The sequence below is a fragment of the Falco cherrug genome, chromosome 3, assembly GCF_023634085.1.
Source record: "Falco cherrug isolate bFalChe1 chromosome 3, bFalChe1.pri, whole genome shotgun sequence".
Classification (NCBI taxonomy): Eukaryota; Metazoa; Chordata; class Aves; order Falconiformes; family Falconidae; genus Falco; species Falco cherrug.
The window spans coordinates 81,072,305-81,091,782 of NC_073699.1; the positions used below are offsets into that span (position 1 = coordinate 81,072,305).

Here is a 19,478-nt window from a genome sequence, read left to right on the forward strand (position 1 = left end):
TGCAGGTGGATATCTGCTCCACCATGGACCTCCATGGGCTCAGGAGTGACAGTCTCCCTCACCACGGTCTTCACCCCAGGCTGCAGGGGAATCTCTGTTCTAGTGCCTGGAGCACCTCCTGCCCTCCTTCTGCACTGACCTGGGTGTCTGTCTGCAGGGCTGTTGCTCTCAAATAGTCTTACTTCTCTCTCCGATGCAGTTGTGTGGGGTTTTTTTCCCCCTTCTTAAATGTTATCAGAAAAGTGCTACGACTGATGGCCATGGCCAGTGGTGGGTCTGTCCTAGAGCTGGCCGGCACTGTGTCTCTTGGATGTGGGGGAAACTGGCATCTTCTCACAGAAGCCATGTCTGCAGCCTCCCGCTACCCAAACCTTGCCACACAGAATCCCAATACATGATTTTTAAGAATCAAAATAAATGGCAGTATGATTTATTCTCAGTAGGTTTAAATGCACAAGGATACTGCTTGTGTAGGATTTGGCCCAGAGTTTGGAGTTCTTCATTGTAACGGAGCAATATGGAAGGACCAGAGTGTGAAAGCAAGCTTTCAGTCCTTGAGCACAGCTGAGTGAAAAAGCACCAGAGGCATTATTGCATTGCGTCATTCTTCTACATATTGTACGAAGAAATGAAGCTGAAATGTTGCTACTGCCAATGCAGAAAGTCATCAGATTTGTGAAATATGGTGTCAGTCAACAGATATTTTGTTGATGATGCTCTTGTTTTAACAGTTTACATGTATGTGGTGTAGAGGGTTGACGGACTGCAGCAGACATGAAGTACAAAGCAGTGAGAACATTAGTGAATATTTTTGCAAGTCATGTTGCCTCCAATATGAAGTTATGAAATCTGTCTCCCTGAGTGCAGACTGCAAATGTTTTTTACAGATAGAGTTGATGCTGCTTGGTAGTTCTTGTTGAAGAGCAACTGGATCTGGATTTCTAGCCTCTCTCTCTTTTTCTTGGGAAAAATCTGTTTAAAAAATTGTACCAAAAGCAGTTATTTTCACCAGCATTGAAGTAGAAGTGTGGTGCTTACCTCTTTAAGAGGCCATTGGGAGTGCACTTGCCCTCACTGTTACATATCATCAGAATACTGTATATGAAGCAAAATGTCAAAGAAATTTGTATCTCACACTAAGCTTTTATACAATTGATTAGTTTCCCTTCTTACAAGAAATACCCATCAATTGTCTTTTTTGCTGTACCAGTTTACCTTTCTACAATTCCAACTGAAAGTTTGTACTTTACTGTTTGCATTTCTACTTTTGTATTCTAATTCACACACAAGTTCACTGGCAAAACATGAAGTGTTTTTGAAGGTGAATGCAAGCAAGACATTTCAAGGGGCTAGGTCCACATTTTTCAATTATAAGATTTTGTAACCCATAAGGGAAAAAAAAGACTCGAAGCACCCTAATGGTCAACCATACCATTTACTGCTACCATTGAGGAAACAATATATGTATTTCAAATCAAGTGAGGAAATTTAAAGAAGTTTAATTTTGCATCTTCCAATTAATGGTTTCATGCTCAATTCTTGAACCTATCTTTTAATCTTACTATGTCATTATATACAAGCAGTCTCATAAATTTGTCTCTTGATTTAGCTCTGTTTTTCATACATGTTTAAATCTACAGTTTACAGTTTTATTTAAAACAAAGCTGAAGGGGAATCTTATGAATGTATAGAAGTACCTGAAGGGAGGGTGCAAAGAGGACAGATCCAGGCTCTTTTCAGTGGTGCCCAGTGGCAGGACCAGAGGCAGCAGGCACAAACTGCAACACAGGAGGTTCCCTCTGAACAAGAGGCAACACTTCCAGTCTGTCACCCTCACGGTGAGCGCTGACACAGGTTGCCCAGAGAAGTGGTGGAATCTTCATCCTTGGAGATACTCCAGTGCAGTCTGGACACTGTGCTAGGCAACTAGCTGTACGTGGTCCTGTTTGAGCAGGAGGGTGGACTAGGTGACTTCCAGAGGTGCCTTCCAACCTCAGTCATTCAGCGATCCTGTGAAAATCAAAAGCAGCAGATCTCTTCAGGTTCTGACTTGTGTGCAACATTAAAATGCCACTTCCAGATTGTAAAACCACCCACGTTGATAAAAACAGACCATATTCTGGTGTTTTCTCACGAAACTTCATGAGACCATTTTGAAGTAATGGTAGAAATCAGTTCAGCAGACTATAGCACCAAGCTAAATCCTGTATATTTTTTTTTCTTATGAATGGGATCTTTTCCAAATGAGTAAATATTTAACAAGCTGTTTACCAACTGGTTATTTTGGAGAACTACCAGTCTAAGTGTTTTCACGTTAGTAACAGCTCTCGCTTAAGAGAAGTTGATGTACCAGTCCTAAGACAGCTTCATACTTCAGATGTCTGTGTAAATATAAGAGAACAGAAACTTGAAATATAAGAGAGTGCAAGGTTCTTGTGGGTTGGTTTTTTTCAAATTTGCTTTGTTATAGTCAACTGGAATTATATTATTGATAGTTTGGGGTATGTGTGTGTTTCATGAACCTTCCTCCTACAGATGTTCTGTGCTCTACATATGAGTAAATAATAAAAACTGGAGAAGTTTTGTTTAGATAGGATTCCTGTACGTTTAGAGCTGTCACTTTTCAAGAAAGTGCTGTGGCTGAGATAATTCTTGGTGTTGCTGTCCATGCCAGTTGGCTCAGGACAGGCCTTTTCTATCCTTGGAAAAGGCCAGAGATGTAATGTTGTTTTATACTTAAGTATTTCCAAGAACTACATCCAGATGCAGACCTTGGTAGAAGTGCCCAGTAGATTTTCTTGCGTTACACAGTCTAGAGGGAGACTGTTTGATCAAAGGGCGGACAGTATTTCATAAGCACTGATGATATCTTCTTTTTTTTTAAAAAAAAAAAAAGAGGGGGGGAGGAACCCAAACAACCACACCACAACCAAAATCCTGTGATTCTGCATGAAGTTGTTTAAGTGTAATCAGCTCTGTGAGGAGAATTTTTCTGTTTCTAGAAGTAAACTGTGGGTACAGTTTTCAAACTTTATTGTTAGCGTGATGTCTCATGGCAGGGGTCATTTTGTTTATACGTTTGCAGACCATCTAGGTGTAATGCTGCAGCTGAGTCCTGAACTGCAGCTGCTTATTCAAACAGGAATGGATAGCCTAAACTCACCATAGCTTCAGCAGTGAGGCACTTTGTAAAGTTGGGGATAGAACCATAGAAGGGTTTGGGTTGGAAGGAACCTTAACGCTCATCTAGCTCCAACCCCACTGCTGTGGGCAGGGACATCTTCCGCTAAACCAGGTTGCTGAAAGCCCCATTGAACCTGGCCTTGTCCACCAAGTACTAGCTATGACTGAAAAGGACCTTCACTGCTTCTTTTGCATCCTCTTAAGAATTTTTCTTTCAGTTTCTGATACAATGATACAAAAAAAAAAAAAAATCCGAAAACTTCTCCCTAGGTTCCCACAAAATTGTGCCACTTTTCAGGTGTATCTGTCATTCCTAGCATCGCAGGTGCATTCCCTTTGTGGAGATGTAAGATGGAGAGTGTGGTATGGGACAAGGACTTTGTTCTTGAAGGATTTGCTTTGCTTTTTCAGGGTGGAATTATACCAAATTGATCAGCTTTCAGGAATCCTTCATGTAGAAAGGGCCAGATTATTGGTTTTAATGGCCTTTTATTCTAGGTAGTATTGATATTTTAATCTGAGGCATTAAGATACAGTGTTTTTCTTTCTGGTTTTGAAAGAACAACAAGCAATCAAAGGTAGGACACAAATGCCCAGCAAAGCTTTCAGGCTTTACTGCTGTTTTAAGATAGCCTTGGCTTGTGTACTGGTAAGACTAGTGTGCATATTTGAAATTCTGGCCTGTACAATGAAAAGACAAGCCCTCGGAAACAGCCAGTGGTTTTGGAGCATGCTTGTTCTTTGCAAGCTGAATGTTAAACAATGACTTAAGACTCTACTACGCACTGGCTGTAGCTCTTGATGTCTTACATGCTGGCTCCATTTTTTGACATAATTTTGGCAAGTGGGGGAACCTGGCAATCCTTCATGCTAGAGGCCTTAGCTCTAATAAAGCACTTTGGTTATTAGCACAAGTAAATAGTTGTCCATTTGTGCTTCATTAATGCATATTAGTCATACAGTAAATACTGTCATGCTGGCAAGTTCCCCAGAATACTGAATACTTCTACATAGTTCAGGAGGGGGTTTCTGACAAAGTGGTGTTGGCACCTTTCTTGCAGAAGTTCTTGAGGCTATTAATGTAGGAGAGTGACAGACCATTATTTCAGCTCACAAGAGTTTTTGTAAAATTGATACCTCAGTGGAGGCAAAGAAGTATTTTTGGTTGATTTTATACTGTTGCAGTAGATCCTTCTCAAGTTTGCAGTTAACTTTTCTACAGTCTTCAGCTGTATCTGAGGCAGATTGCTTGTTTTCAAGGGAAAATAATTAGATACTCTAAAATCCCTTTAAGATTGTCCAATAAAATTTTAACTGTATGTTTGAAGAACCTAGCATGTGCAACAGTATGAAGACATCAAAAGCTAAGCACAATGATCCATGATCTGTGTGTTTTGGTTTCTTCAGGGAGAAGAACCTTAATAGAAATGGTATAAAATTGTGAGCTGAAATGTCAGGTATGACTTGTTCTTTGGAACAGCCAGCATAGATGTACCAATAGTTTTTTTGTCTTTCATGTGCCTGGTAACGACTTCAGAAGGACTCGCTCCATAATCTTGCAAAAAACTGGGCAAGGCTGACCAGCTTCTGGTTCCTCATACCTCATCCTTGCCCATTTTGAAGATGAATGTGGTTTCTGCCTCTGCAGTCATCAGGAACCTCCTCTGATCAGTGATTTATTTTTTGAAGATAAGAGGGAGTAACCTTGTAGTGGTATTGGCCAGCTTCCTTAGCGCCTTCTAATGCATCCCATCTGGTCTCAGGGCCTTGGTCCAGTTAGTGTGTGTGATCCATAACCTTCCTTTTCTGTGAGTAATGGTTCAGTCCCCCAGATGCTGACACTGTGCTCAAAGAACTGGGAGATGCGAGGATGAACTTTACTAGAAAAAACTGAGGCAAAGAAATCATTGATCTTTTGTGACCTCAGCTGCTGGGTCTTGTACACAACTGAGCGCTGGGTAGACTAATATTTGCCATCCATTTGCCCTTGCTTACCTGTAGAAGCATTCCTTGTTTTTTCTTGGCATCCTTTGCTTGTTCCAGCTCTTCTGCTTGGGAAGTATCTCTATATTCTTTCTGCATAATCTTTTCCTGCTTCAACCTTCTCTACATTTCAGCATTTGAGCTCAGGCAGGAGTTGCTTGTCCATTCATCCTGGCTTTTTGCTATTCCACAGTGACTTTCTGCATGCCAAAATGGACCATTCTTGAGCTTTGAGGAGGCTGACCTGGGAGATCAGCTTGTTATCCTGGGCCCCCGGTCCTTCAGAGTAGTCTCCCATGGGAATCTGGCAAGCAGATCCTTGAGCAATCCAAAAATCTGCTTTCCTGCAGTCCAGGACTGTAATTCTTCTAGTAGGCTTGCTCCCTTTGCTTACGCTTGTTACCTTCATCTCAGCATGGCATCAGGCTGCCATCAACCTCTGCCTCCCCAAATGGTTCTTCTTTGTCCATGAGCTGGTTTTGCTAGCTGTTTGATGAGGCAGAACGCTTCCCTGGTTAGCTCACCAGTCACTTGCAACATGAAGTTATCTTCAGCCCACTCCAGAAATCTTTGTAGTGTCCAGTGCTGGCTGCAGCTGCACTATTTGCTTGTGAGTGGGTTAGAAAAGTGTAGTTGATTTGTCTCCAGTTCTTCCCCATCCTGTGCACCTGGCTACAAAAATTGACTTGTTTGTCAAGGCAGGTACTCTGAGTTGTCACTTTCTCCAAGACGATGGGTGCCTCTTTTGGAAACAAGCATCGAGGTGGAAAATGAGGGACTTGACAGTGTGACAGAGGCAAAGAAGGACCAAGGGGTGCTAGCAAGTAGCCTAGGTATCTCCTGGCCCACGTCTGTCCTTTGTGGCTTCCCAGCCAAGCTGTTGATACCCAGTCTCCTGTCATGGCACCCTCCTGCCTTTCCTGGTGTTTTCTCTCTCTCCTAAGGTTTATGTCCAAGCGGGCTGTCTCCCATATTGCCTTTTCTGAGGACCTACGGCCAGCCATATCTCCCCAGAACTATCCCTGGGACAGTGTGGAGAAGCTCTCCCCTCATTAAGTGGCTTGTGAGCTTCCACCCTCAGGTCTGACTGGTGCTGCTATCCTTTGGCCATAAGTGCCCATAGCTCCAAGTCATTTGGTGGGGATGGGCATGAGACACTAGGAGTCCTGGCCAGATGTTCACCTTTCCTCTCCACTGGGGACTGGGGGGCCTTGCAGAAGAGATGCTGCCCCCCCTCCTCGTGCCTATGCGTGAAGAGGCGGTGCAGGTCACGAAGTAAGGGCTGACACAAGCCTTGAAATGCATGAACTGTTTTATTGATTGCAAAGAGACTGTGCCTAGCCTGGCAAGGCTAGCATCTCCCTTTCCTTTCAGTGGGTTTTCTATCTCCTCTACCCCTCTGGCAGGGACCTGAGCTGTCCAGGATTTCCTTGAGTGGTTGTGTGCAGGCTGGTGCAAAGTAGTGCTTGGGGGAGCTTGAGAGAAGACATTTTGCCCTTCTGGGAAGGAGATACTGCCTCTTTCTGGAGGATGGGAGTGATGGTGTCAGGAGGCAGTGACTGTACCTGTGACATCCACCTCCGTGGGCTTTCTTTCCTAATCATCCTCTACAGGCTCTGGGTCTCCTGCCACCTGGTTGATTGAAGCCGTTTAGTCCTGCACAGTCCTTCTGTATGCTTTTGCCCTGTTCTCCCTCTGCATATCCTTCTTCTTCCAGAGCCCTTCTCTTGGGCTCATTCTTCTCTGAAAAGCCAGGAATCAGGAACTGCTTGGCAAGTCAGGAGTGCTTGCGGCGGTTACTGTGCCATGACCACTGTTGGAAAAATTTCTGCAGAAGGTAACTCTAGGATCATATGTTACATATACGTTCTTCAATGTCTTTTGTTATTCGTACTTGTTAGATCACTTCATGTGTTTGATCACCTCCTGAATGTAACAGATAGCCATTTATTAAAGCAGCTTACAGCATGTTTATCTGCCCACGTGTGCATGCTCAATTGATGTGATTTTTTTTTTTATTCCTTTTTAAATTCATAACAGACTCAGACTTTTTCAAACCAAATACTGATGCCAACATTTGAGGTAGTGACCTTAAGCCTTCTGTAGCTGGAGGCACTTGCAGAGCCTGTTCTCTGAATGTGAGTTAAGACCTTAGAGTGCCCCTTTTCTCTGCTTCTGACCCTACAGAAGTATAAGGCAGTGTGTTGTAAGTTTGATGGGAAGAATGCCTTCCTACATGTGTGCTGATGAAATTTCTGCATGAAATATATATTTATTTATTTTCCCCCTGACATGAACAAATGGTTAACCAAGTGAGCTAAAGATGTTCTGAAAAACACATCTCTTGCAATCTTGTTTTTTCTGGAGTCCTTTATGTCCTCAAAATTATAACAAGCTGCTGGCTGTTGAACATGAATTGGCTGGATGGTTTAAGTCACAAACCATAACTGCTATGCTGGATGAGAGCAGGTTGGAAAAATAGTTTTGTGACAGCGTATCTTTTAGAGCATGACTTGCCCTGGAGATTAAAATAAACTCAAACCCACAAGACCAGAAACTTCTCATTGACTGACCCACTAGCATCTTCTGGAACAGGGATATTGGCACAATAACATGTGTTATTAGGATGCAAGATTACACACATGCTATCAATATCATGGTGGTGTGCTAATGAACTCCCAAGTAATTTGCTACAGTTAATTTTGTTGTTTTAGTTAGATGTAATGGTCTTAAGTTCAACTGTATCCAGAAGGTGGCTTGTTCCTCTTGCCCACAGCTTGCTGCCAAAGCCTAGTTCAAAGTTTTTTCTTCCTTATCCTATGGTTGTTTGTTTTTTTTTTTTTTATCTCTGGTTTGACTTTAATCTCAGCAGGAATCTTTTCCACTACCCTTATTTCACAGATCTACATTTTTGGGTTAGAAATAATAGCTCAAAACTAGAGGAAGTAGTATAATAAATACCGATTGTGCTGTAAAAGGTACCACCCTGAACTCTGGAGTTGAACACCATCTCAGCTGAAGCGTGGTAGCTGCTCATGTGCAAGCTTCTAGCCCCTTGAACTGCAAAGTAAGCAAGTCATATTTCCCCTCCGCCCTTGCCCGCCATCTTCAGCTGCAGTTTCAGGGAAGAGAGAAAAGTGTTCTCTAAGCCGCTTTAATACTGATTGAACAGCGGCTCATCTGATTGCATCCTGTCTTCCTTGGAGTGAAGAGTAGAAATCCATTTGCAGAAACATTCTCGTGGTTAGTAGCTGTAGTGGTTCAGCATTGCTAAAGCCAGTATGTTCAAAGGTTGTGCACATGGCAGTATTGCAACTGTGGAATTTCTTGAACTTTTCATCTGGCTGACCAGCTTTACCGTCCCTGTTGAAATCTCTCCCTGTTTGGAGACCCTGTACCAGGGCAGGTCTTGTTTGGGGTTGTTTGCTTGTTTTGTTTCATGCGATACCTTAGCAATTTTTGGCACACCAGACATTCCTCCAGTAGCGCACTGGCAGTTAGGAAAACTTTGATCTGTTGAGGCCTTAATGTAGCCAGCATTCAGAGGATTTGTGCAGAATTAAAGCAGCTGCTGCTGCTAACCACCTTGAAGTGTTAGAGTGTGTGTTCTGACATGCTGTGGGTAACTTTGCTGGATGTATCCAGTAAGCATTAGCAAGAAGTGGGGAGAAGCTGTACAAAATAAGTGGTCACTTGACACGCTTATGCTGTGAACAACTAGTTATAAAGCAAAACAAAACAAAAACAAAACCTTCCAAGCAAGAAGAGGTGGTTGACGTGCTTGCTTTTAGCAAGCAGGTTTTTTTCTGAGTGCCAGTTTGTGCAAAACCTGAAGATTTACACTTTGTATTGGGCTTTCCTGGGACAGCTTGCAACTTTACATGTAATCTGTTACTGTTTAAATGCAAACTACTGAACTTTTGCAAATTTCTTCCTTTAGAGAATGTTAAGTCAATAAAGGTTTTCCGATAAAGCCGTCTTGATGCAGGATAACTGGTAGAGCTACCTGCAATTAGCTCACTTTCCTCAAGGAGGGGAAAACATGGCAGTCTCTACATTTAGATAGATAAATAAAAACATGTATGTTTATTAATACTGGAACAAGTGTAGCAACTAAGCACATTTCATATTTTGCCTAGAAAATCAGACAGGAATAGATAAAGTATCCAGAAGACTCAGAGAAGTAGGCTAAAAACTACCTTTGACAGTAGTAAAATCCAAGCAGCTCAAACTAGTTACTTCTTTTTCATATTCTGGTAAGGCCTCTGAAGTTGTAGAAAATATTGCAAGTTTCTTTAATTTTGAGAAATGGGTATGAGACACTGGCGCACTGAAATATCCAGGATAACCCCTGTTGTTAGTCTTAGCTTAATTTTTGTTTTGTTTTCTATCCAACTGTTGTGAACTGACAGTTTGTATGTAGGCAGCACTGCACCATAGTTTGTATTAGAAATATTGTCCAACTGTTGCTAATACTTGGGGGCAGTGACTTTACGAAGTCTTAACAGAGGATCGCTTTTGAGGATGATTTTTTTTGTCAGTTTGTTGTTTTTAAAAACTTTTGAACATCAGTGTGAAAGGTGCGGTGATTTTCTTAAAACTATGAAGGTCAAATGAGAGTCAAATGTGATTAAAGGAGGAAATGCAGAAATAGAGGTATCTTGGTTTATTGGTAATAGTCGGTGTTTTGGTTTGGTTGGTTTTTTCTGAGGGCTTGCAAAGTAAACTATTACTGCATTGTAAGCAGTACAAAAGGCCTATGTTTTTTAAGTACCCATATATTGTACACTGTTTCTTACACTCCATTATTATCTTTGCATAAATTATGTTACTGATTTGCTCTGAGAGAATGGGGCCCTGTGGTTTGGTTGGGGAGAGCACAACGATCTATTCCAATACAAGTTCTGATGCTGAGTTGCTGATCATAAAAAGGCATAACTGTTGTGCTTTAGAGACGTGTCTGATTTCTGATATGATGGTTTGGTTTTTTTTTTTTAATAGGTTACAGAGCTGTCAGCTGTGGTGTATAAATCTTTACCCCATATCTGAGATTCTTAAATATCTTAATTTTGGTAAGGCTTGATGTTCTGGAGATGTGTAAAGAGTTCGTTCTGTATCTAACTGAAAACAAGTCACCCGAACTACAGACATCCTTGTCTGAGGTGGGCAATTAGTTCTGGGGCAGATTGCACCATGTAACAGGTAAATGGTTCTTTATCTAAGCAGAAAGGTGTGTGGTTGATATAATTAGGATCATAGGTTTGATCAGATGGGATAGCCATTTCTAGACCTAGTTAATTACTTATATAGTGCCAAGGATCACTCTTCAGGGAAGGAGGGAGGGGTATCAAGTACACCCTAAATTGCAGCAATTGAGGAAAGTGGCTAGAAAGTAGAGAGATAAGGTCAGTATTGCTGATAGTTGAAGCAAGTAAGGATAGCAAAGTAGTCTTGTATGATGTTGTCCAACATGACACTCAAAATTCATCAGACTTTCAGTTTGAAGATCTGAAGAATAGTTCCATTAGCAACCTGAGAGGCACTTTGCTTGCTGGTGTCCGATGAATTTTAATGGACTGTGTGAGCACAGTGGCTTTTGCCCCACAGGAGGTTTATCATTTTATCATTTCTGTTGAGGGCTGTGAAGAATCATCTTCACCCATCAGCCTGTTCAAACTGTCAGTTTGAACCTGAATCATCAAGAAGACAAAAGGGTATGACACTATTGTCTTTAAGAAAGCAGACCCACATTCAGATGAGTCAAATTCCTTTGCTCTGTTTCATGCTGCTTTCATTCCTTTGATAGAGTTTCATCAGTCCTCGAGTTTTCAGAGCTGCCTAGTTGTAAGGGCGCATACACACAAATGTAATTTATCTAGCTGTGGTTACTGCTTCTCAAAGTGCAGATATTTGAATATCTATTCTTGAAGAGAATTCACTTGTAAGGAAATAGTTGTTCCTGAAACCTAGGTAGCATTGTCCCTTCTATACCTCCTGCCTCGCCCTGAGACACATGAACGAGTTGCTGCAGTGCCAGATCCCAGAGTCCACCAGGTCATCTTTTCAAGCACTAAGCCTTCCAAGGTTAATGCAGGCCATCATTAGCCTGCACTGGGACAAACTGTCCGAGGCGGTTCACAGAACGTCTCCCATCCGCTTGGTGCAAGGGTGCTGTCAAAACCTGACTCCCAAAGCCAGTGTTCTTGGAAGCAGCTGGCCAGCAGCACTGCTATAACTGGAGCTCTAGTAGTTTTGATGCCAAGTAGAACAGACGAGCTACCTTACATTTCACAGGTCTAAGCATGGGGAGGGCAGTGTGTTGAAAACGATCAAATATCCTGTACTTTCTTTCTGTGTGTTACAACTTCCCCAGTAAGAACATGTGAAGATTTGGGGTTTTTTTAGTGCATGCTGAAAGAAAATAATTTTGAAGACACTTTCTCAGGATGAACAGGTGTATTAGCAGGTGTGACATGCTGAAATTTTCTATAGAACTTGGGTACAAATATTCCCGTTACACTTCTTTTCATCTTTCCAATGAGGAAGGAATCTACTCTGACCACGCACTTCAGAATCTTGGACAAAACATAGGAAGTGACCCTGGTAAGGGTTCTTGAATAGGCTAAAGGTTTTATGAGCAACAGCACATCATTACAGGTTGCATTACTCCCTTAGATTGCAAAAGCACCATCCAGTATAATAGTTAACATGTATGGATCACTAAGTTTATTAGAGCCTTGCTGTGCTTTTAACTCTGTTTAAGTAGTGTAGTCTATTAAGTGTCAGTTCTTCGATAAGAGAAGCATACAAAGTATCACTGAAAAGCCTCTTTAAGAAGAAAAGGAATATGCCATATTACTTTAGTTGATACATTCTCAGGGTAACAAAACACATTTTTCCTGTTTAGTTCCTATTGGTAAACAAAATTCTCTCTCACAGAAAACAGATTTTTCAGGGACTTTGTTGATGGAGTCAGTACTAACCAAAACCAGAGAGCTTGGAACATGCAGTAAATTAGGGTTTTGGTAGCTTTTTCAGTGGCACTCCCTTGCCAGTGAGTGACTTACTATGTACAAGCTAAAGATATGTTATCAGGATCTATAAGCACCAGCAGAAGAGAATTTCCATATAAGCATGTAATTTTCTACTGTGAAGAATTTCCTAATATAAACTTCATTTATTCAGTGGTGCTTTGTTGAAAATGAACCTAGTTTATGTTTTAAAAAAAGAAACAAAGACATTTCATCAGAAACTAACTGCTTCATTTTTTGTAAGTGCTTTCTAGCTAAAGACAGCTCTAAGAAGTGATTGCTTTCACCGAGAACCTTATGCATTTGTTTCTTTTCTGTATTTCAAGACTTTATTTTAGCTGTAAACTCTGTAAACCGTCTCTAACAGCCACAGTGGTTTTAGTCTCATTAAAAATAGAACAAAGCTTTTAGCGTTTCTAAGCCTGTCAGTTGGGATTCCCGCCTTGCTAGCTGATTAAAAGACAGCAACCATGATGCATTGAATTTTCTTCTACCATAATAAATGGCAGTCTGGTCCAGAAAGTGCACACTGTGGAATATACTATCCATTTTCTCTGTGCAGAGTACTGGGAGACAGCTAAGTTCTTGCAGAAGCAGTTAGTTTCTATTAAGAGAGGACTGCACATAGTGAGAGAAATTTAATTTGATGTAGTTCATGCCCAATTCTGGGTACAGTATTATTTAAAACTCTGATAAAGCTAGCTGTGCAAAGACCATCCTAGAGAAGCTGAATCTGTCATGCTATCCTGTATGCATGCTGTAGAAGTGCATTGCTGAAGCTGTCAGTAACATGGTATGCTCCTTCCTGCCTTACTGCAGAAAACCCTTTTATGAATAAACTGCTGCTACCAGATACTGTAGGAGTTTGCTAATCATGGTCTAACTCTTGCTAAATTAGATTTTCTTGATTTTTTTTTTTTTTTTTTTTTTCTGGGGGGTGGGAGGGTAGGGGTGGGGTGAAGAGCCACATTTAAAAAAAAAAAAAAAAAAAAAAGCAGCAACTAGATAGTAGGTAACAGCAGGTTTTGGTGTGGAACAATACTGCCCAAATAGCAGTTGCAGTGCAGGTAATAACAAGTCACATATCTGGTAAAAATCCTTACAATAGATCTGAAACACCTTCAGATCTGGCTTAGCTGTAGCAGTGTATTGTATAACTGTATCAGACCCTGTATTTAAGAAAGCTTTTTTCCTTGATGTAGGAGTAGAAGCACTTTGCTGACTTGGGGCACACAGACTATGGGGTGTTGGTGTTGACAACTGGGTCCAAACCCCCATTTTTTTACTGAATTGAAGGACTATCTGGTCAGTGGGTTACTGAAACCCAGACGGGGGTCGGGAGAGAAGTTCCTGCAAGGTCAGACTGGCAAGCCTTTCTGCCTTCCCCTGTATCATGGGATGTAATATAATTCCTGTGATTCATTTAACAAATTCCCTGCCACTGCAGAGACACAGACCACGGGCGCAGGTTTGTCTTGTCTGTCAGTCTCATTTTCCTTCTTTTCTTTGCTAATTTCTGGTACACTGTGTTTCTCTTAGCTATTGTATATGTTGCATGATGGGCTGGTAAGTCTGCTGAGGGTTGTATGAATGTGTGTATAGCAATAGGTCTGTGCGCCCTGCCAGGTCATCGCATGTTTTCAGTGATTTGCGGCACTGAGGGTCGGAGGTGCTGCAGTGTGTCGGGAAGAATGTGCTGCTGCCTTTGCGACTCCCACAATCACGAGTTGGGCTTGTTTGTTCCTGGTCTCTAGGGTTATCGCACTCAGTCTTGACAGCCAGTACTGTAAAATCAGAAGGCTTCGTGTAGTTAGCAGCTTTGCTTCTTTAGGAGAGAGAGCCTGACTTTTGACAAAACTAAGTGGCTTTATTTTAAGCCCTTGTTTGTACAAGCTCTCTTAGCAATGGGAATGCTAAAATTCTAGGTTCACGGTTACTCTGTTGACTTACTGAGCCTTTCGTTTGGCTCTTACCTAGTCAAATTACTATAGTTAAGACTCAGGAAACCTAGTTACAGGTCTTTAATTATGTAATATGTGGGTTGTCTGAGAATGCGCTTTAAAGTTTTTTGCCTAGTGTGCAAAGCCTGTTTTTTCTTTATTTCTATGACATGTTAAGCACTCTGGCAGAAGAGAGTAAAGAGTATGAATTGTGTTTTGAGTAAACTTGAAACCATTTGCAAAGCAGTGACTTTGGACAAAGCCAAGAGCCTTGCTCTTCCCTCACAACGGTACTTGGGACAGATTTCCTCAGTCTCTGGGTTGTCAGTAAGCTGAAAATAAGTTGTACTGGTAGGGGACTGTGTTTCTGCATTTAGCCACTAAGAAGCCCAGTGACTTTAAATCTTTTAAGAAAGGAGCATCATATGCATTACTAATTGATCTGGACTGTGGAGTTTGAATTAGAGCTTGAACATTCATCTGGATCTGTCAGGTGGATTTCTTTCTGTAATAATAGCCTATGTGTTTGCCTTCACAGGGCTAAAAGTAAAACTGAGTGACAGAACAGAAACTCTGTGTATGGCAGTGGTTACCAGTAAGCTATAGGAAAGCTTACTTAGATGAACAGTACTTAAAATAATTCTCTTCTCCTCCTTGGGCATTTGGTGCTTTAAGTAATCCAAAGCTGTAAAATATGGTAATAAAGAAGCAGCGTATTAGAAAACAATGCACAAAGTTACTGGACATAAATGCAAATAGTCTTTTGTTTGGGAAGTGAAGAACCATATGAAGCAGTCCTCAGAAGAAATGCTGCCTAATCTGTTTATTGCCTAAGGAAATTCCAGAAGCATGCTAAGAATGGCAGTACTGGGTCAGATAAAGAAATGTTTGTCTACCTCAGTGTCCTTCATTTAAGAGCAAGTTGCAGATACAAAGAGAGAGTGTAATTTCTCAAAGTATCCCCTTCTTGCTTCTGGAGCCTGGAGCCGCGTCCACTCTTTCACAGCCCTTGGGAGTTACCTCTTCAGTGAATCCTAATAATTGGGGTTTTTTGGAAACCACTTACGCTTGAATGCTTTGCAATAGTTTCCTCGGTCAGTGCTAGCAGAAGGCACTTCATTTTACTTTACACAAGTTGCCTGAACAGGGTAAAGCTAAGGTGGCTCAAGTAATGATTTGGCTAATTTTCTCTTTACACTCGACTGGTTTTAAGACATCTACCTTGGCGTGATAAAGTGGCACCACCAGGTAGGTGGCAGGAGTGCCTCTGCAAACTGAGGCGTATCTGCCTTGATAGTCTTCTAAACCACAGTAGGACCCATCAGCACGTCTGACTTGATTTTATGTTGTGCTGGACAGTGTACAAACATCAGAAGTATGTCATGATCTTAATTTGTCACTGTGGGACTGCTGGCATGAGTACGCGTGACTCCTGCTCAATTGAACCTTTTGTTCAGGGGCATGGCTGTGTGGGTTTGCAGACAGCTACAGTAAATCCAAAACCAGGGATTGTTGTCTTGGTGGTCTGGATGTCCTCGGTCTGGCGGTGCTCCCAGGAGCTTCCGAGAAGCTGTGTTGCCACTTGTAGCTTTCCTTCATCTTGCAAACTTCCAGTGACTGCTGAAGTTAGAAAAAGTTGAAGCCTTCAGCAGAAGGGGATTTCCAGACCTCTTGAGAAAGCTGCTCTGTCTCTGCTAATGTCAGGCCCTTCTTAGTCACAAAGAAAGAGAGAAAAGGGATGTATAGGTGTTACTTTATTATTTGTACTTTCAAATCTGCTTCCTCCCTTCTCTAAGCCCTATTTACTGTAAGATTATCCTGAATGACTGACTGGATAACCTTTGAGGAGGGAACCAGGATGAGAAAAGCAACAGTAAGAGCAGTAGCAACATGCTGGTCAAGCCTAATAGTGCTGCCTTGTACTGATAAACAACTGTTCTGAGCTAAACTGCAGGTGAGAACAGTAGTGCTTGGAGCCGAAGAAATGATTAAAGAGCATGTGTGCAGACAGCAGAGCTGCTATAGTATGGGGGTGTCTGACGATCTGATTAAAAGACCAGATTTAATGTTTTCTTTGATAACTGAAATGCTTATCATGCTAGCAGAAACAGCAGCAAACATTGTGTGTCATAGTTGAAGGAGTGGAACTTGAAAGGCTTGGTTATAGATTGAAAAATAAATCCACATTGTCCTGGTTACTGATATGTAGAGATAACACTGTCTGTGAGTGGACTCTGGCTCTTAATGGGATGCAAGCAGGTCGCGTTTTGCATCATGCAATATAGGTTTGTGAAAGGACACTGAAATCTAACCTGTAATGACAGTGCATTTGGCTATATGAAATGCTAAGGTTTTAAAGGACTCTGTAAAAAATAAACCCTACTTCTAGATCCTTCTAGAACGCTTGCTGGTTACTCGATTAAATCATCCTTGCTTGCAGACACTGACTGACAGAGAAAACAGTACATGCAAACAAGTCAGTGAGGACTAATGCTCAGCTAGCTTCTAAAAATACTACAATAGCTGGATGGTACAGTAAGTTAAGTAACATGCTTTAATTTCATATTGAGAGCATTTATTGGAAGAGGAGGGAGAGCTGGGGATTAAAACATGGAGCAAACACATGACTTACCAGGTTTCAGCAGCCGCGGGGGGGATGGTGATGGACCAAAGCAGGTGCCCACCTTGCTGGGGGCCTCGGCCCTGGCTGGGAGCTGGAGCCCCACAACAAAGCCACTGGCACAGAGCAATTATATAACTTTCCCCACAACAAAGCCACTGGCACAGAGCAATTATATAACTTTTTTTTTTCCCTTTCTTCTTTTAACCTTGTTCCAGTGTCTGTCTGATCTCTGCTGCAGCTGGCCAAGTGCCAGCATTTGTCTGTGCACAAGGGATGCAAACACATGACTGGACGGTCATGTGAAACTACTCTGAGCTCTTTAAATCACGCCGCCCTTACCTTTTCTCCTCCGCTGCCTGCATTGCTTTAATAGGTGCGGCTTTGTTTATGCACAGCTGTTGCTTTGCTTTAGCACCTGGGTTATGCTGGCCCTTGGTGCTCCAAGGAAACCTTCTGTTCTAGGCTTTGCCTAAGCTTGCAGGAGAGGTCTCTGGACCTTTTGGGGCAGGGGTTTGCACCTCAGGAAACAAGCGGGGGTGTCAGCCTTGTGGGGGCAGCATCTGGCAGGCATCAGTCATGGAAACCTCTGCTTCTAAACCCTCTGGTGTATCATACTGAGACTTTGGCTTAAGCTTTGGGAGTGAGGCCTGGGGGTCTCGGCATCTTCTGGTACAGCTGTAAGGTGATTCCAGAAAGGATGAATCCTATTCCTGTAAATTACTGGCAATTGCTAGTTTTTTTAAAATAATAATGTTTTAATTGCAGAGTTATGGGCTTGCAGCCAGCTGTAAGCCTGAAATAAGGTCGTCTTGATCAAGTGTTTGTGTGTTACTGGTGTGGGAAGCCCAAAGGTAAAAAGATGCATCTTGGCCACATCTCCTCCTCTGTTACTACATAGTACTGCAAACATCTTGGCCTCCTCTGGGGGGACTTTCATGTCTTGGGACAACTGAAAATAGATGTAGGTGTGTAAGAAATGGCTTATAACTGTTCTACTTTCTGTTTCTGTGGGGATGCCTTGTTGCTCTTCCCAGCTGAGAGGCACTATGCAACTGTATCCGCGCATTGGATGTCCAGACTCGTTCTGGGATGTGGAACTAATGCTGCTAAACTGCATCAGTGGGGCGTTAGCTACCCATTATGAATAGGTGATGTTGAATGGCATGGGGGGGAAATGCACAAGGAAAGCTCTGCACTAGGAAGAAGGATGTTCTACGGCTTTGTTCTCTGTGCTTGTGATGTTCACCTCTCAACCCTTGTACTAGGTTTGCAATAACTGAAGAGCAGTTGACTTCAGCTTTTAAGTTTGGACTGAAACTTTTCCTAGGTAAACATCTCACCCCTGGTATCCTTGGAGCCCTTGAAAGAATTATGCTAAACTTTCTGGGGAGCAGGCTCTTAGTTTTGTACGTGCTTTCTGCTTCCTGCAGTGGCCTTCTCGTGAGGTAAATCTCAAATTTCCTTTCTGAAGTTTTAAATTCAGATGACAAGAGCCAGGCCAATGCTGGCTGTGTGGTATCCCAAAGAAAATGAGACTCATCCAGTGAAAGTGACTAGCACTCCAAAAGCGGTAATAAAGTTAGGATGTGATACCCTGTGATTCAAGGGATTTGACATGAGGTGGGAACTCATGAGTTGCTTTTGTTCTTAATGTATATTCAGTTAGCTCCAGTGAAGGGGGTAACAAATATTGCCATGTTTCAAAAAAAGTAAAACCAAATACAGTCATGCTGATAGGAGGTCTGATATTTTTTTTTTCTGGATTCCTAAGAACGAACTACAAAAACTTGTGTGATTACCTAGACTTGGCTCATGAAATAACAGCCAGTGTTGTGAAAATCAGTGGTGAGGATGTGAAGAGCTGTTAGAGGAAGTAGCCAACACAGAGGCAGAAGGCTGAGTGGTCCCAATTGTATCTGGCATAGATGGATGGATGCTATATGTATCTTAGCATATATTGTTTACTTCTGTAAACCTCCCTTAGTCATACCAGTGTTGGCACGTCTTGCTTTACAAAAACCTGTGGGTTTCTGAATTGATCCCTGATGGTGAAGGCACTCAAGAGCGTTGCTTGAGTACTTGAATCAAAGCTCAAGTATCTGCTGTTTGAGACAGTCTCTCTGAAGAAGAGAGAATTTATTTTATATTCTGTACGACTATATACAGTTCTTATTCCCAAACATCACATCCACTGCATTTTCAAGTGTTAGCATAGATTCTGTAAGCTGGAAATGTTGGGCTGAGAGCTCATGGTTGCATATGGTTGAGTTGCCACTCACTGTGTGCATATTATTGCTCTGCTGTAATTACATTGTCAGTGCCATGAAGGTGGTTCCTATGTTTTGACATAAATGTGGGTCATGCTGTTGTGTATTTATGCCACACTTTGGGCACAGCAAGAACATGTATACAGTCACGTAGATCACTGCAGCACAGTTTATGGGCAGTGATACGTTAACGTAGTCAACTTTATGCACTTGCTTCTGTTTTTCCCTACCCTACCCTTAAATGGTACATGCAAAGGTATGCCAACTTCATAAAACTGTGTACCCGCTCTAAATTTCCTTTTTATACTTCTAAAACTGTGTGACTTGTCTTGCTTTTTTGTTTCATTTTGTTTATATTTCAATTTTCCTGCTTTTTCCTAGTTGTCTTTTTTGGCAAGTTCTGTGAGAAACCATGATAGTGTAGACTTAGCCAAATTCGGTCTGTGTTAAA

At 41.9% G+C, this 19,478-nt stretch overlaps 1 protein-coding gene and 2 long non-coding RNA genes across 7 annotated transcripts in view; 1 reads left to right on the top strand and 2 right to left on the bottom strand.

The window, feature by feature from the left end:
* The window catches only part of GRB10 (growth factor receptor bound protein 10), a 147,660-nt gene that overhangs the window by 43,456 nt on the left and 84,726 nt on the right, over nt 1–19,478 (top strand). The window lies entirely within an intron of this gene.
* Nucleotides 5–2,299, bottom strand: LOC114014538 (uncharacterized). Its single transcript, XR_003558072.2, has 3 exons — nt 2,114–2,299; nt 1,698–2,010; nt 5–972 (listed from the first exon to the last, which is right to left on the bottom strand). It is a non-coding gene; the product is annotated as an uncharacterized LOC114014538 (long non-coding RNA).
* Nucleotides 15,462–16,878, bottom strand: LOC114014535 (uncharacterized). Of its 2 annotated transcripts, none has more exons than XR_003558068.2 (2): nt 16,770–16,878; nt 15,462–15,844 (listed from the first exon to the last, which is right to left on the bottom strand). It is a non-coding gene; the product is annotated as an uncharacterized LOC114014535 (long non-coding RNA). The 2 variants fall into 2 exon arrangements; XR_003558067.2 differs by having other exon boundaries at nt 15,462–15,847.